Source organism: Crinia signifera, chromosome 1 (genome assembly GCF_055691185.1).
Source record: "Crinia signifera chromosome 1, ASM5569118v1, whole genome shotgun sequence".
Taxonomy (NCBI): Eukaryota; Metazoa; Chordata; class Amphibia; order Anura; family Myobatrachidae; genus Crinia; species Crinia signifera.
In genome coordinates this window covers 163858018-163875578 of record NC_139217.1, presented here as the reverse complement: position 1 = coordinate 163875578, position 17561 = coordinate 163858018, and the positions used below count along the sequence as shown (strand labels likewise).

At 43.9% G+C, this 17561-nt stretch overlaps 1 protein-coding gene and 1 long non-coding RNA gene across 5 annotated transcripts in view; one reads left to right on the top strand and one right to left on the bottom strand.

The window, feature by feature from the left end:
• The window catches only part of TMEM150C (transmembrane protein 150C), a 164711-nt gene that overhangs the window by 46151 nt on the left and 100999 nt on the right, over nucleotides 1-17561 (top strand). The gene's annotated exons all lie outside the window — the stretch shown is intronic.
• On the bottom strand, nucleotides 12575-14207 carry LOC146026769 (uncharacterized). Its single transcript, XR_014454536.1, has 3 exons — nucleotides 14113-14207; nucleotides 13402-13445; nucleotides 12575-12657 (listed from the first exon to the last, which is right to left on the bottom strand). It is a non-coding gene; the product is annotated as an uncharacterized LOC146026769 (long non-coding RNA).

The window sequence follows — 17561 nt, the reverse complement described above, 5'->3', positions numbered from 1 at the left end:
GAGCAGTGGTGAGGTGCTCTTTACTGTGTTGAAGTGTTAAATGGGTACTTTGGTAGATCTTGGAAGCTAAAGAATGTTGTACTGACTTGCTTGATATGTTCTCTGGTACCTCCTGCATTCAATATGGATGTGATTTGAGCCAGTAATAATAAGCAATCCTAGACCCCTGCTGCTCGTGAATGGGAGCCGGTGCATGTACATTCAAATTGTCGTAAGTTCTATACAAAACTAATATGGTGTCAGGGGAAAACAAATGTGCTTTTCATACATTCTTTAGGCGTCATATGTTCTCAGAGAAAGATTGTTCCAAATTAGGACTATGCACGAAAGACATTTTGCATGTATAAAGTTTCTATAATTGGTAAAATGTCCCAAGTTATCAGGCATAAATTCTATTACTATTGAAGACCTCATGCTTTTCTTTTTTTTTTCCAAATATGTTTTATTGATCCTCACATATTGCAGTTATTACAAACAGTAGTGATAACAGACGTAAAAGTGTTAAGTGAGGAGCAATCCTCCATTTTCTAATTTTCCACAAACATATACAAACAATGACCATAGAATGTCCATGAGATAAAAGGAAACTTAACATGGCAACTCCGGTTAAAGCATAGCGGTGGTTGAGCATTGATTCGTGATCAGCATCACTGTATATAAGGTATAAGCAGTGTTAGTCATTTCGAGACTGGGAGTTACCAAAAATGATCAGTAATATAAAAGACTGGTCAGAAAACAAAAATAAAAAAAGAAAAACAAAAACAAAACAGAACCAAACAAAAATTTAACATTAAGCAGTAGTGGCAGGTAAACAACTAACTAATAGCCCGTTCCGAGATCCAAGCCATCAACCCATCCATGGACCGATCCAGCCGTCCAGCAAGAGATAGAAAGGAGAGAGAATAAGGTGAGTAAGAAATAGAGGAGAGGGATATAGATAGTAAGGGTATGTGGGTTGTGACACCTAAATAGCGACAGGGGTTTTATTTTGGAGAAGCTGTAAATTATACCATGAGGTAGACTGGAAGCATGCCTGGATTGCCGTTTTAGTTCTAAGGGGTAAGCTCTGGATGTATTTGTCCCAGCATTGAAATAGGCCTGAAGTCATGGATTCTTTGTGGAGAGATGCCTCCAGCCAATCCATAGTGAATAAGAAGAGTAGTCTAGATGTTGCCATCTCCAGGGAGGGGGCTGAAGCATGTATCCATTGCTGCAGAATGGCTTTCCTGCCAACAGCTGACAGGATTACCAGAAGTTTTTTGTCATATTTTAGAGTAGAGGTCTGGTCCGCGACATATCCAAAGAGCGCCCAAGATTCATTGCAATGGAAGGTTAGTTTTAGTGAGGAGGTGGCGAAGTTGTGTAGGGTATTCCAAAAGGTTTGGATATGGGGGCATGACCATAGACAATGGTACAAGTCAGCTTCGTGGGAGTGACATTTAGGGCAGTCAGAGGAATCAGCAACACCCATCAAATAACAACGCTTAGGGGAGAAGTAGGCTCTATGTAGAATTTTATAGGACATCTCCTGGTAGGAGCTAGCAGGGATGAGTTTGAGATTGAGGAGAAATGTGTCTAGAATTGTTTCAGGGTTGAGCGTTGTGGTCTGCGCGGCCCATTTATGAGGTCCCGGAAGGTCTGAATCAATGTCGAGTTCAGGGCGTATACGTGCATATATCGTGGATATGGAGTGTGTACAAGTACGAATGAAAGAGTCAAGAGGGTTTGTGATATCTTGGGTCTGTAGCTTTGAGAGTATAGATTGTAGGTAATGTGTAGCTTGGAGGTATGCAAATTTATGTTGTGGTAGCAGTTGGAAACGCGATACGGCTTCGTCAAAAGTCAGCGGTGTATGTGAAGTGTTTAGTAAATGTCGCAGAGATAGAATGCCAGAAGAGCGCCAGCTAGTAAAGGGGGACATGGCTTTACCATTCTGGAATTCTAGATTGCCGACAAGGGGGAGCGATAGGGAATGGTAGCACTGTAAGTGTAAAGATTTCCTGACGCGTCTCCATGCATATATAGTAGAGGATAGAAGGGGGTTGTCAAATTGGCTGGATTTTAATTGAGAGGGTTTAGCGTGTAGAATGAAACTGAGAGAGAGGGGGTAGCAGAGTTGGGAGTCTAAGCGGGTGTCTGTAAAAATGTTGCATTCAGTAATCCAGTCCACCGCATAGCGGAGGATACAAGCCAAGTTGTAGTATTTAATATTAGGTAGGTTAATTCCACCCCTCTGAGTAGATTGTGTTAGTTTGTAGAGACTAATCCTGGGTTTTTTGGAGTTCCAAATAAATTTGGAGATCATGGCATTGAGGGATGACAGATCAGATTTGGTGAGTAGGACCGGGGTCATTTGTAGAGCGTATAATAATTTGGGAAAGCTAGCCATTTTGAAGAGGTTACCGCGACCTAGAAAGTTTAGAGGTAGATTTTGCCATAGAGCAAGTTCTGCCTTGATTTTTTGAATAACCGGAGTAATGTTACATGTGTATATATTATGGGGATGTGTTGGAAGAGTAATACCTAGATACGTGATATGGGAGGGAGCCCATTTGAAGGGGAAAGGAGTGGACCATCCTGTACGTGCCTGTCCAAAAATGTCGAGGGCCTCGGATTTATGGAAATTAATTGAAAACCCAGCAAAAGATGAAAAACGATTAATTGTGTCAATAAGGTAGGGGACGGAGTATTTAGGATTGGAAAGGAAAAGGAGAACATCATCTGCAAATGCCACCACGCGTATCTCCCTGGTGCCTATAGAAATGCCCTGAAAATGGGGGGATAATAAAATATATCGGAGGAGTGGTTCAAGTGCAATATTGAAAAGCAAGGGGGAGAGGGGGCATCCCTGGCGGGTCCCTCTTTCGAGAGAAAAAGGGGGGGAGGTAACGTTATTGACCATTACTTGGGCCTTAGGGTCAGTGTACAAGGATTTGATAAGAGCGCGAAAGGATTCGCCAAATGATTGGTGTGCTAGTATTCTGTGGAGATAAGGCCAAGCAATTTGGTCAAAAGCCTTTTCGGCATCTAGATTAAGTAGGATGTTGTCGTGGGTTTGATGGAGACGGGTATGGGTTATAGCAGCAATAGCTGCACGAATGCCCACCACGGACTGTCTGCCTTTGACAAAGCCTAACTGGGCGGGTGAAATTAGCCGAGGTAGACATTCCTGCAGACGGTTGGCCATTAGTTTCGTTAAGTCCTGGTTCAGGAGGGAGATAGGGCGATAGGAGCCGACCAGGGAGGGGTCTTTTCCTGGTTTTGGTATAACTATAATCTTGGCTTCGTTAAAATTAAGTGGTAATGTTTTAGAGGACAAGATATGGTTAAAGAGGAGAGCTAAAGTTGGAGATATTTCCGAGCGGAGTAATTTGTAAAATTCAGCGCCAAAGCCATCCGGGCCTGGACTTTTACCATTAGGGAGGGATTTAATAGTATTACAAATTTCCTCCTCCGTGATGGGTCTGTCTAGCATATCACTTTCTTCCTGTGAGAGTGTGGGTAAGTTAGTTGCCTCCAAAAAGGATTCACTTTCAGCTATGTCATCAGGACCTATTGAGTATAGGGATTTGTAAAAGCTCATAAATTCGGCACATATGTCGTTGGGGTCTGTGAGAAATGTTCCTGATTGTTTAATCATGTTAACCCATGTGCGGGAGTGTGGTCCTTTAATTAGGTTAGCTAAGAGTTTGCCAGATTTGTTTCCAAACCTATGCAGCTTGTTTCTGAAATAATTGTGTTTGGTCTGGGCCTGTTCTGTAAGGAAGGTATCGTAGAGCAGTTTAGCAGAGAGGTATGCTTCTTTGTTAGCAGGAGTGTCAGATCTCTTATAAGTTCTATAGGTGTCAGTAAGGGTATTACTCAATTCTTTTAGACGGAGGGTGAATCGTTTGCGTGTAGAATTGACGTAGGACATAATGTGGCCTCTGAGAACTGCCTTAGAGGTGTTCCAAAATAGTGGGGGGTTGTCTGTGTGTGCGGAATTATCTGTGGTGTAATTAAGCCAAGATTGTTTTAGGTGTAGTAGAAAATCATTAGAATGGAAGAGATGGGATGGAAATCGCCAGCATCTGGTAAAGGATTGGGGCGAAGATAACCGAATGGATAGCAAAATAGGGGCATGGTCGGAAATAATAATGTCATGGATGGAGGTGTGTGTCACCTTAGAAAGGAGATGGTCTGAGATAAATAGATAATCTATTCTAGAATGTGTCGAGTGGGGGTGTGAGAAGAATGAGTAATCTCTCTGTAATGGGTGAAAGATGCGCCAGGGGTCAATAAGGGTGAGCTGAGAACATAGGGGGGAGAGAAGATTTGAGGGAGCTGGAGATCTGTTTGCACTTACCCCGGATCTGTCCATGGATGGGTCCACGACCGCATTAAGATCTCCTCCAAAAATGAGATTGGTAGAGCCCCAGGAAAGTAGTTTCTGTAAAAGTAAAGCAAAGTAGGAGTCATTGGGGTTGGAGGGGGCGTAGACATTAAACAGAGTGTAGGTGACATTGTCAATAAGTACATCTAACAAGATAAATCGGCCATTAGGATCAATACATTTTCTGACTATGGAGTACTGTAAGTTGTTGCTAAATAAAATGGCTACACCCCTAGTTTTGTTTGTGAAAGAAGCAGAAATGCACTCCCCAAGCCAGGGGGCCCTGAGCAATGGCTGTGAACCCTCCACCCAGTGGGTCTCTTGTAAAAAGACTATGTGTGGGGACATACGCTGTAAATGTGAGACAACTTTCCGACGCTTAACTGGGTGGTTTAGGCCCTCTACATTCCATGATATGATGTTGAATGAGAGAAGAGGGATATCTCTCCTAGTGGACGTAGATGAGGGAGTTTGGTCAGTTATGCTAACCAACTCCTGTAGGCGGGATCATATGATGAGATAAATATAGCGAGGGGAGCCCCCCTTCGTCCCAGCGAGCAAAGGGGGGGATTCCCATAGAGGGAATAGGCCTGGGGTCAGAACGGGCAAAAAACACGAACAACATATAAACTATTATATATAACATTAATGACGGATCTTAAACAAACCCAACGGTCACCTTAACCAACGAATATTTATACTGTTCACACATCATAGCCAGCAGTATTTGAATGTAAAGTAGAGCAAAACAAAGGTGTTTACAACATATCAGGTATTGACATGGAAAGGGGGAAAGGAAGAAATCTCCCTTTCCGCCCCTCCCCCTGATCCTCCGAGAGGAGAAGAGAAAACCCCACGAGGGGGGTAGGGCAGGCTTCAGGTGTCAGGAACGGAGAAGTGGGCCTTTGCCTCCTCCAGAGCGTCAAAGAAGAGTGGTTTCCCATCCACAAACACCCGCAGCCGCGCCGGGTAGAGCAGGGAGAATTTGATGTTAGAGTCAATCAGGTACTTGCAGAGAGGTGTGAATTCCTTGCGTTTTGCCGCCACCAAAGCGGAAAAGTCTTGAAAGATAAGTAAGTGTTCACCATTGTAAGCAAGGTTAGCGGTTTTGCGGTAATGTTCCAGGACTCTGATTTTATCTGCATAATTAAGAATTCTCATTATGACGGGACGTGGTCGCCCCCCACGATTCGGACGTTCTGGGCCGATGCGGTGTGCCCGCTCTATAGCAAGTGGGATTCCCTTCAGATCAAGGGCTAGTTGCTCCGGGAGCCAGGTAGACAGGAGGTGCATGAGCTCATGGCCCTTTACGGACTCTGGAATGCCCACCACTCTCAGATTGTTTCGGCGGCTCCTGTTTTCCAGGTCGTCAATTTTCTCCTGGAGTGCCGCAATATCCCGAGACTGGGTGTCGACAGTTCGCTGAGCGACAGTGAGATCATCTTCTATGGACGAAACCCTCTGCTCAACCGTGTCTAAACGCTGGGCGTGGTGGGTCAGCTGGGTGAGAGTGGAATAGATAGCCTCCTTGAGCCCAGACAATTTTTCATCCAGCAGGGGGCCAAGGACCGCAGCTATATCAGAGGGTTTCATCTTGGATTTTTTAGGTTTGGTAGTAGATTTATGTTTTTTCTTTGAGACAGACTTGGTAGAGGAGCGATCTGAGTCGGTAGAATGCCCACACGTGGTAGCCTCAGAAGGTTTTAAAGCTGGGTCCACAGAGGACATTGAAATGGGTATCAGGAACCTTTTCATAAACAGAAATCTCACTGCTGTGCTGATAGTAGATAAGGGATGCAGGCAGTAGTGTGAAGGCTATTTGTGTGAAGCTAAGACATCAAATTTTGCATGACGGTTATCGCATTATTAGACAAAGTGAAGCATAATGGTATCGGGCCCGCTGGGGTTTGAGAAGTGAAGTCAGATTACATTGCAATGTAACAGAGAGCCATAGTTTATGTGTGAAACAATACTCAAATCACAAGAGTGCAGAGGTTGATTCCAGATAAGTGCAGAGCACAATATGTGCGTGTGCACAGCAGTACTCCTCAGGAAAGGGAGACGGGTATGAAAGTGTAAAAGCAGAAGGAACAGTCATTTATATCAAAATATTTGTTGATGCACAGCGTTTCTCCCTCAGCAAGGGAGATGGATGGATCAAACAGGCTGTGCACAGCAGGGGGGGCAGCCTTATAGAGGGGTATCGTAGAAATTCTGGGATATCTGCTATCGATTTGCAGCAAGTAATACAGATCTAGGCATTACACAGCCAGTGCCTAATAACATTGGAGCCCCAGCAGCAGATAATGCAGTAGTGAGCAAAGTCTGAGACTGGAGGTATGGTAAGCACTGCTTGAAATGAGGTCCAGGTCTCCCCAGTGCACAATCCCCAGCCCACACAAGCACACCTGGGGTCCTACAGTTAGGGCCTTAGCTGATGATACTGGGTACCTTATTTGTAAGGAGGTCAGCCAGGCATGGAGGCAGTAGAGGGCTAAACACCGTTGGGAGAGTCTGGGTCCACTTTCTGGTGCGGTGGGGTAGAGCCAGGGGGATGCAGGCTGGCTGCTGCTGCACTGAAGGGGTGTCTAGGCAGGTATGCGCCCCGGGAGCTCACCCGCGGGTGTCCGCCCCCACGAGCGCGGCCGAAATCCAGTCTCCGGCTGCGGCCTTGTCCCCGGGCTCCGGGCAGCGATGGGAGCGTGCTGAAGGGAGGGCTGGAGGTGGTGGGCAGAGAATCGCCGCCTCTGCTAGGCAGCGTGACCGTCCGGGAGCCTCCGGGACGCCGCGTACCTCCGTCGCGGCCGAACTCCAGTCCCCGGCTTCTCCCGGCGTGGTAGGCCGCAACCCGCGGGGGGGCTGGGAAGCCGTCCCCGGCTCCGCAACAAGCACCGCTCGGGCCCCGGAGCTCTCAGCAGGGCAGCGGTGGCACTTTCAGGCGGCCAGGCAATGGGGGAATAGGTAAGAATCACCGGGGAGGTGGGAGCTGAGGGAGAGTGCTGCCGTCCTCAATGGCTGCCAAGCCACGCCCCCTCGACCTCATGCTTTTCAATACAGGGAAATCTATAATATAGATGACACATATTAGTCTGTAACACGTTACTTGGAAGAATACAATTACAAAACTAGTTTCTATTGATTGTTTTAGGCAGTTTTCTTGAGAAATAATATTACTGTAAATGTCATAAATGTTCTCAGAGAAAAACAAAAAAATCAGAACTAAACTTCTTCCCATATGCATGCCATATGTTTCTCTATAGCTTACTGCCCAGAAGGGATTGTTGGTAATAATTTTTTTAGAGAAGACGATCACTGACCGCTTTTTATCAGGGTTACATTTACAAGACACCCTCCTTCACCAAAGCTCCGACATTAACTTGTCAGATGTTTAAACCATTTCAATAACATTACAATAGCCAGAAGCCAAACTATAGCCACTGGGTCACGGATAGCTCAGTACTTTTTACTCCTCTTCAAAAAATCAGGATTTTGGCAATAGATCCAGGATAATGATAGATTACTGTGCTGCCGTGTATGAACTACAAAGGGTTTTATTACTTGCACTGCATATCCTGCTTAAAATGATTTTTGTAACCTTTAAAAATGACAATATAATTTAAAAAGTAAAGGCCTATGCAATTTACAATATGTTTGACAGTTGTGCTAATTACCTCTGTAAGATAATTGTTTGAATAGCTAATTTTGCTTCCTTTATATAATATAATAAATTCATATTGGGTGAATAATAAGCTCAATATAATCTATCTGGTCCAATTCCAGGACTCCATATCGTGTTGCCTAGTTGTTGCTACAAAATACCACTAATGCCACAAAATAGGAGTACATAGCAACAATGTCCACATAGTTTGCAGTATTCACCTATTTCTCAGTTATTCAAAATTTAAATAGGGGTTGTTCTAATTACTTTCCCCCCATATGGTTAAAGAATGGCTTGCAATTGTAGGGGGTGGTCAAGCACTGACCGTACCGGTGAAGCTCTTCCCTAAGCTGTGGAGCCCTATGCTTATCATAAAATGATGCTACATACCATTAAATAACACAACCAGCTTGTATTTGTGTTCTCAAACTAAATACTAATTGGATTCAGTATTGAATCCCGGCGGTCGGGATCCCGGCGTTCAGAATCCCGGCGTTCAGAATCCCGACGCCGGAATCCCGACAGCCGAAATGCAGACAAGGGGGGGACGTGGATCGCCCCCCCTTGCGGGCTCGCTGCGCTCGCCACGAAGCGGGCCCGGTGCCTCGCTACGCTCGGCACACTCATTTATTCTCCCTCCAGGGGTGTCGTGGACACCCCAGGAGGGAGAAAGTGTCTGCATTTCGGCGGTTGGGATTCCGGCGTTGGGATTCTGAACGCCGGGATCCCGACCGCCGGGATTTTAACTGCATCCCTACTAATTACCTGGGTAATGAATGACCAAATACCAATCTTCAATCAATTGAAATAATTGTTACTAGATAGGCCTTGACATAGATAGGTGGTACTGGACAACTGCAGACAGGATTGATTGGTAGTAAAGGCTATGGCAAAAGCCTGTAATGAATCACATATCACATCTTTGGTTAAGATCAAGTGTATATACAGATGTATGCCGGTGTATCCAGTATGGGTTGTCACTTGTGCCCCTGGCTATGAGGTCGGTAGCTTGAAGCTGAGCTATTATATGCATCTGGTGCTTTCTGAGACAAGGATGCCTGAACATGCACTGTTGTTTGGGGCCACCTTTGCAATAGTTTGGCACTTTGTACTTCACTTTATTTTCCAGGCTAAACCATTTTCCTTTGACTTAGCCTCCTGGCAAAAAAATAAAAATGTTTAAAATTTTCTGTCTGGGGCCTGTTTACTTATTTTTTTTCACATTTGTCTTCACTTTTTTTAACCTTTCACCTCACTCATTTCTGCTTTTATGAGCCATTCTCTTTTCTTGTTTCCTGGGTTTTTTGGGGAGAGCTGAAGAATCCATATCCCAGAGGGACACGTCAGCCAACCCTGGTGAGACTTCTAGCTTGGAAGCGACTGCAAGCCTGAACACCCTTGCCACCAATGGGCCTTTTGCCTCTGGGGGTTGGGTATTCAAGGGGTTTTAGTAAACTTTGCCAAGGAGTGACCCAAAGACTCTCTTTTCACCATATTGGGCCTTATGACCGATAAGATGGAAGTTATATTGTATTGCTATATGAACATTGATTTCAGCAATGGAGAATTAATTTTCAAGGGTATTGTCAAAGGCATATTCGGTACTTATATGTTAGTTGGGCGCCCACTATAGTTACGACGCTCATTCCCTCACTATCCATGTCGGCATGGAGTTGTTTTTATATAATGTGGCGAGCGCAGCGAGCTACCGTGCCCGAAGCGTGGCAAGCGGATGTGGAAAACTAAGCAAATAGCTTAGTGGGAGCCCAACTAACATATAAGTACTGCATATTCTGTTCCTGTCAATCAAAGACTAACAACCAGCTATAGATAAACCTGTATACATTGCATCTGAGAAGTGAAACCTATTTCCTCAGCAAACTGGACGTACAGTACAGAAGACTTGTTATCCTTATATGAATGGGTTTTTAAATAGTTAGAGTAATCCCTTATATGTAAAAAACCCTTTGCTGTCTGTGCTAGTGGTTACTGAAGGTATATAATGTTATGGGGGGCAGGGGAACTCCACCATCTGACATAACAGCCTGAAGCTAGATGGTCGGATGTCTGTATTCTGAGAAATACACCACATCACATACTTTCCAAGGAGATTCTTAACCTCCTGGTTTTTCCCAAATTATGATCCAGAGAGGGAATACCTGAGTTAACAGGGCGAAGCAAGCTGAAGGGACCAGATGTTCTGGAATGTTGATACCTGGCATCCGTCTTCTGGACAGTTGCCCTGGTACACCCAGGTGTAAGACTCACATAGGTCACCAGCAGGTCTTCTTGCCTATAATAGTCATGTTCTCATAAGGCTTTATATGCCTACCGGTACTTGGATGCCACCAGGACTTATGCTACTGGTGCCAGTATACGCTTACCCCCTAGTGACCAGGACAACTGTTGGTATTTAAATAGGAGCACACAGAAAGAGAAATACTACACTGAACTAACAGAGTACAACTGTAACCATACTGGTGGTTTTACCTGAAGTCCAGTGGCCGATATAACAGGGAATAGCCAAATGTAAGCTGGTTCAGTACACAGGAGGGTAGTCAGATGTAAGCAAGTTCGGTACTCAGGAGGGTATTCAGACGTAAGCCGGTTCAGTACACAGGAGGGTAGTCACACGTAAGCTAGTTTGGTACACAGGAGGGTAGTCACACGTAATTCGGTTCGGTACACAGGAGGGTAGTCACATGTAAGCCTGTTCGCTACACATTAGGGTAGTAAGACTTAGAGACGTGTGGCATGTAGCAGGAGCTGAGCAAGCAGAATACTCAAGCAGGGATTAGATCCAGGAAGTGCCTTTTATAGGCCTAAACAGGAAACAGTATCCAAGATGGCTTCTCTTTGATTCCAAACTGATCATCTTAGAAAAGGGCAAACTTGCAAATACAGAGACTCCTAGTGGTCGGAGGAGCACATAGGGGGTTATTCTGATCGTAGCGGCCAAACGTGCGTACGTTCGCTATTAACGTACGCTAGCCGTACGCGGCCGTTGGGGTTAAGTCCACCCACAACTCAGCCGCATACGTACGGGCATAAACAACGTAGAAGGGGAGTGGCGTACAAATGAGCGTACGCCAACGTACACGGACGGGCCAGCCCTTACACTCCGACAACTGGCGTACAACTGAGCGTACGCCGCCGTTTACGGACGTCTCTCGGCCGTCTTCCCGCGGAGATCTGAGCGTACGCCAGCTTGCACGGACGGGTCCCTATTGTTTTCAATAGAAAAGTCAGCTTATGTCACCGCTCGTGAGAGTGAGCGTACGTCCGTGTACGCTGACATACCCTTCATATATATGGACCTGCAAATCTTGCCTTTCAACTATAATTATGAAAATTAATTAATTGATTGAATTAATTAATGTGCAAAATAGTGGTCATGGGCTTAAAACATTGCTGAAACATCCTTTGTAGGTGTTAGATGTGGTTTATGTTATTGTATCCTAAATACAAAACCTATGTTTGTATTAGAGTGAACACGTTGACACATGTCGACTTGTGTAGATTGAGTGTGCTACTGTGTAAAGTCTATGAAAGCACGTAGTGAATGTGTCTAACTGTTTAGCAAATAGCTACCTTAGCATATATAAGCAGGTCTTAAAAAGATTCTTACCTTAAATTAAACAAACCTTTAAATGTCGAGAAGTATAGAAAGATAAGCTTCCAATGTGTTTGAGTGCTGTGTGTGGCTTGCAGATAGTTAATTCATGGTTTGGACTTAATAGACTGCAGCATTGCTTATTACATTCAGGTGTATGTGTTTGGTAGTAATCAGCGTAAATTAGCAAATCCAGGCGCAGGCTGGCATGCGGTATCTGTAGGGGTGGTTTGAGATGGCGGTTGGCGGCCGCCTGTTTTGTGTCCGAAATGAACGGTGCCTTAGTCGATCGTGCGGTAGTAGCACCGCTCATTTTTGGTGCACACCCCCGTGTACGCCCATATTTACGCCCATTTTCCCTCATTATTTCGGCCGCTCCCCTCATCACGCCCCTATGCCGCCCCCAATACCCGTACACTCGCGTACAGGTTTTTTCGCACGTAGAGACCCGTCCGTAAGCGTTGTGGAGTGTTCGCGCCTGCGCATTAGCGAATGTACGCATGCGCAGATCATTAAAAATCCCGGGACGTCCGCGTACGGCCCAGCCGCTCCAACCAGAATAAGGCCCATAGTCAGGGATATTCCTTACAACAACAAGGTGTGTATAGAGGTGAATGAAGAGGCCTGTAAATGAGAACAATTACTAATAGGAACAAAACAGGATATGTAAATGAGGTGTGTGGTAACATTTCCTAAAACTGCCAGATATATACTACACACAATAGTGTCTCTAGCGCCCTAAGTACAATATGTAATGTCCATTCAATAAAAATAAAATAGAATAAAGGAATAAAAATGCTTGTAGCTTCTGATTTTTTGGAATGATTTCCTGTTTATTTTCAATGATTATGATCAATATATATATATATATATAACAAATGACCGTGCGCAATTCCTTTTCAATGTCCAAAGTAAGGAACTAATAGTCCCAGCGTAGTTCATTTGCCAGCACTTCGGTCTCTTAAAAACCGTCAGCTCCCTTCAAAAGCACCTGGATTTGCAGGGCAGATCAATCTAGAAAGACAAATAGGAGCGCTCCATAGTGCATTTATCAGAGATAAAAAGTTTATTTGCATAAAAGTTTCCAAGGATTTGCCCACACCACCAAATACACCCCCCCCCCCTCCACCGCCATTTCCCCTTGCAATCATGCGAAGGGATGAGTTACAAAAACACATCCACTACCATGCCACCGCTGCAGGAGAAATAATTTGATGGTCAGGAACATCGGATGATTTCTCCTGGCTTCGCAAATAAAAGTCAGTGGAAGACAGTGCGGGTGGTTGTTGTTCTGTGATGTCAGCCGCATGCCCCCACGCACATTGGCCTGTCCGCGTAGCTATGGCAACACCCAGTATTTTCATGGGGATGACCATAAAATGCTGGGCGTTCCCATGGCTGACCCCTGTACCTGCCGACGTCTGCCCTCGGCCCACTCGACCCTTGTGAAAGGCTCAGCGACTATGCAAGTCACTGAAGTCATTCACAAAGACTGTGCTCATGAGCAGACCCCAGAACAAGGCCATATTTGGTCCTGTCCGAATGAACAAGAATGACCCCCTATACACTGAAAATACCCTTTTAGAACTATAAAACATTTTACTGTATTTTTTTTCCATAGGATTTGAGGACAAGTGATAAATACACACATTTGTAGTTTAGCTATCCTTTAAAAATAAAAAAAATAGGTAGCCTTCTTTTATTCAGCTTACTTTTATTTCTGAAGCAAGCATATTTGAGTTCCATTAAATACACTACCTTGACTGAGCACCTTGCATGGTAATGACAGCCCAATCTGTGCTCTGTAACAGAAGAAATGCAAAGATGGCTTTATCACTTTGCCTCCCCTTGTAAAACTGAAAATCAGTCAATGTGCAGATGCACAGCAGGACTTTTCCTATGTCCATCTTAATCATGTGTACAGTCCTCTGCAGAAAAAGGACAATATTTTCCATTACTTGGTCTGCAAACCTAGTTTGTATTCAACATTGCCCGTAAGTATGTTTCCAATAAAGAACGTGTTCTAAATATTGTGACAAGTGATTATGGTTTAAAATAAGTTCCAGACAATTTCATTTCATCACAGTGAAAATACAGAATGTCTTTAAGACCATAAAAATTTAATAGACAAGAGGACTAAGATGAAATCTGTATAACAGTTATAGTTTGTGCACGGGGGGAACAAATCTGGGAAATTTCTGAAACCAGCCCTAATGAGGGGCGGGGTCTGTTGGGGGCGGATTGTGAAATATGGAGTGGTTGAAGTGGAAATAATGAAGTGGGGGTATGTAAAAGTGAAGGCTGTAATCGCTCTGGAAAAGGGGGTGTAGATACACAAAAGGGGGTGTTTCCTTAAATGTAGTGTACCACCCCTTATATCACAAATGTAGGATCCCTTATATTATATAGTACAGGGAGAGCACTCAAGGTAATAGGGGGATGCAGGGTGGGAGAAGGGCCTTAACTTACTGTCTGGCGCAACCCATGTTCTTTCCATTCCCTGGCTCCAGTGGACACGTGTACCAGTGCCAGAAGGGGAATCGGTACCCCTCTTCATCCAAACCTACACAAATAGGGACATGTTTAGGGGCATGGCTTCATGGGAAGAGGCATGATCACATAATAGTACCAATTCACATTACACCACATAGTAGTGTCCGTTATTCACATTACAGCATATAGCAGTGCCATTTATACACCATGCACCAGGTAGACTGTAACACCCCTCAAACATTATGCCACACACTGAAGTGTCAATTACACATTATGTTCTACACCGTAGTGGCCATTCCACATTATACCACAGACCATAATGCCCCTTACACATTATGCCATTCACTGTAATACCCATCACATTATGCCACACACCATAATGCATATTACACATTATGCCACACAGTGTAATGCCCATTACACCATAAATAGAATTTTACCAGTTCATTGTCACAGTATCAGGCTGGGGGGAGGACAAGCTGCATTCATAGGCATGCGCAGCGCATTGCATTAGAGTGTGCACTGCAGGAAATATATTTCTGCCGTTTTAAATATTGAATTATTATTACTTGTTTATCCTAACCCCCTCGCTTTTTGGTTCAATGATCCACCTTCCAGTATTGAATATGCCCTTCTAAGGAATGCTATATGCTCCTCTGCCTTCTCATCAATGACATGGCACAGGAGAGAGTGGGCAGGTGTGTGCACAGCGTGACATCATAGAGTCACCTTGTGCAGTTACATTTAAGGACTGGCTTGCAAACGTTAGCCAGGGGGCATGCATACAGTCTGGCCCATGAGTCTCAACCCATCCTCAGGAGCCAGGAGGAGACTTTGGGGGCTGGCTCAACAGCCGTGACCCTGTCCTGTTCTCAGCTGATCATTTCTTTATCAACCTGATTTCTTGTTGAATCTTTTTTGCTAAGAAGATTATTTATATCTATTTCATGGACCTCTTTATAGGCTTTTTAAAAAAGGCCTTGTGTGTATCCTCTAAAAAGGAATGAAATAGTCATTCCTGTGGCCTGTTCGTCAAAGTTTTTTATGTCCGAATAATTCTCACGAAGGCGGGTATATTGTCCCTTCTGAATATTTATCTTCCAGGGAAGAGGGTGTTGGCTTTTATAATGGAGATAGGAATTTGTCCCTACAGTACCTCCTTGACATAATTAAAGTAGTTGTGACTATTTGGTTGTCCACTATCTTGAGATCCACATCCAAAAATTTTATATGTGATGGATGTGACATAAAAGTGAATTTTAGGTTATGTGAGTTGTTATTTAATTAATATGCAAAGAGTTGTGCTGAGTGGTAATCCCCATTCCAAAAAATAAATAGATCATCGATGTACCTGCCATAGAGGACCAGGTTTGCACCACAGTCGCTCCCCCAGACATGTACAGTAGGTCTTTAAAGTCTAAAGAAGAGGGGGTTGGTGGTCCTCGCGCTTCACTCGGAGCAACTATATCCCTACAGTATCACCACCTGCTTGGGTACAATTGAACAAAACAAAAGTGGAATTGCGCTTCCTATTGGGACATTAAGATATAGGGTTATTTCTAAATGAGAGTGTTCATAGTCTTCTAATATCCATGTGCAACTTCATCACGTGCAAAAATGTTTTCTTACTTGAATGTGGTTGCCACACCAAGGGCTGTGAGAAGATTCAGCGTCACTGCTGCAATGCCCTTTTCTGAGAGACAAAGGTACAAGGTACTAAGGTAGTACCTTCCAATTGATCAGATTGCCTAGCCATTGTTCCATGCACTTTCTATGTTAATGTATCTACAGCAGCAATGACACTTCAAATAATTTGATCTCTAGCAGGAACATTTATGAAGTTACGGTGGTAAGGATTTTTTCTTGTCACATACTGGGCAGTAGTCAATGCTCTTTTGCAAGCTGTGATGGTGAGCATTGCTGATTGCTTGCGGGTCAGTATTCAACTGACCCCCCTGCACACGCCATTTCCCCCTCACTGTGTTTTTACAGCGAGGTGGTAACGGCGTGTGCGGCCGCCAAAACAGAGAGGCTCGCGGATAAATGTCCTCTGACAGTCAGGATTCCCCCAGAAAGTTGAATTGGGTGAGCAAGGGTTAAACGGCGAGGGTGGTTTGTTTTCGGCGATCCTCACCATTTAACCCCCTCGGCAGCCGCATGGAATACGGCCCACTGTAGTGTTGCAATAGAATATCCATTATCGCTGTTACAGTTGAATGATCATTTGACCACAATGCAGTAAGTGGAAATTGAAGTGGAGGATTATATCTGCTTGTCCAAAATGCCACTTATTGTGTCACTCAATTGGGCCCTGTAATCGGCGTACATGAAACAGTAGATATATGACCATAAGGGACAGAATTGAAGGTTTGAAAGTGAGTAAACTATTAGTATGTCAGGAAATGTGTTGCTGATATTCTTTTCATGTAAGAATTTCCTGCTATGAAAATACTCTCTCCCAAATGGTTTCAAGAGAACACAGATCCTAAACAGATGCTAATTATTTTTTTATTTTAAATAAGAGGAGGATGTGTAGTCATAACTCAATAACAGATGCTGTCTACACATTTATTTTCCTTTCCCTTTATTTCTTTAGTTCTGCAAGTAAAGAAAAATAAAGAAGTCCTCTTAAGAAACGGATTTTATATATTGGGCTTAAAAATAATGTCTCCTATACTGTTCTCTAGACCAGCAGCATGCACCGATGAGGAATAATGAGCAGCAAACTGAATTGAAAACATGTGATGATGGTTCATGTTGATAGATCTACAGTGTCTCTAGACAGACAGTCAGTAGGTCTACACCAAAAGGTTGACATGCAATAGGTCGACAGGGTCCAAAGGTCGACGTGCAATATGTTGACATGAAAAAGGTCACATGACATGGTCAACATGAGTTTTTTATGATTTTATATTTAAAATGGCTTCTGTTCCCTGACCTATTCTATCATTTCCTCCCAATTATCAACTGCGGCACCAACCCTTTGGGCTCATCCGGCACTGCTCCTATGAGCACTTTGACGGCAATTCTAATTTTTTTAACTTGTAGCCTGCAATGTTTTTACACATTGTATCCTACATTGTATTGCAGAAGGTTTTGCACTATTTTGTTATGTTACAATGTTTGCTGTTTATATACTGTTGTGCAATATAAATGAAAGTTCATAATAATTATAGAAACCGTTTAATTCATCATTTTGTTAACATGTTTTTCTGGCAATAGGCTCTTGGGTACTTGTGTATTTTGGCGGCGCATAACGCATGCGATGGTATGCGACGCGATTTCGTGCCATAGTGTGCGATGGCATACAATTTTCAAATTGTATGCCATTGTACATGGCATACAATGCCATACGATGTGATGCGATTAAAAATTGTATAAGCACCCTAATGGGTGCTTATACAATGTTAAGCACCCTAATGGGT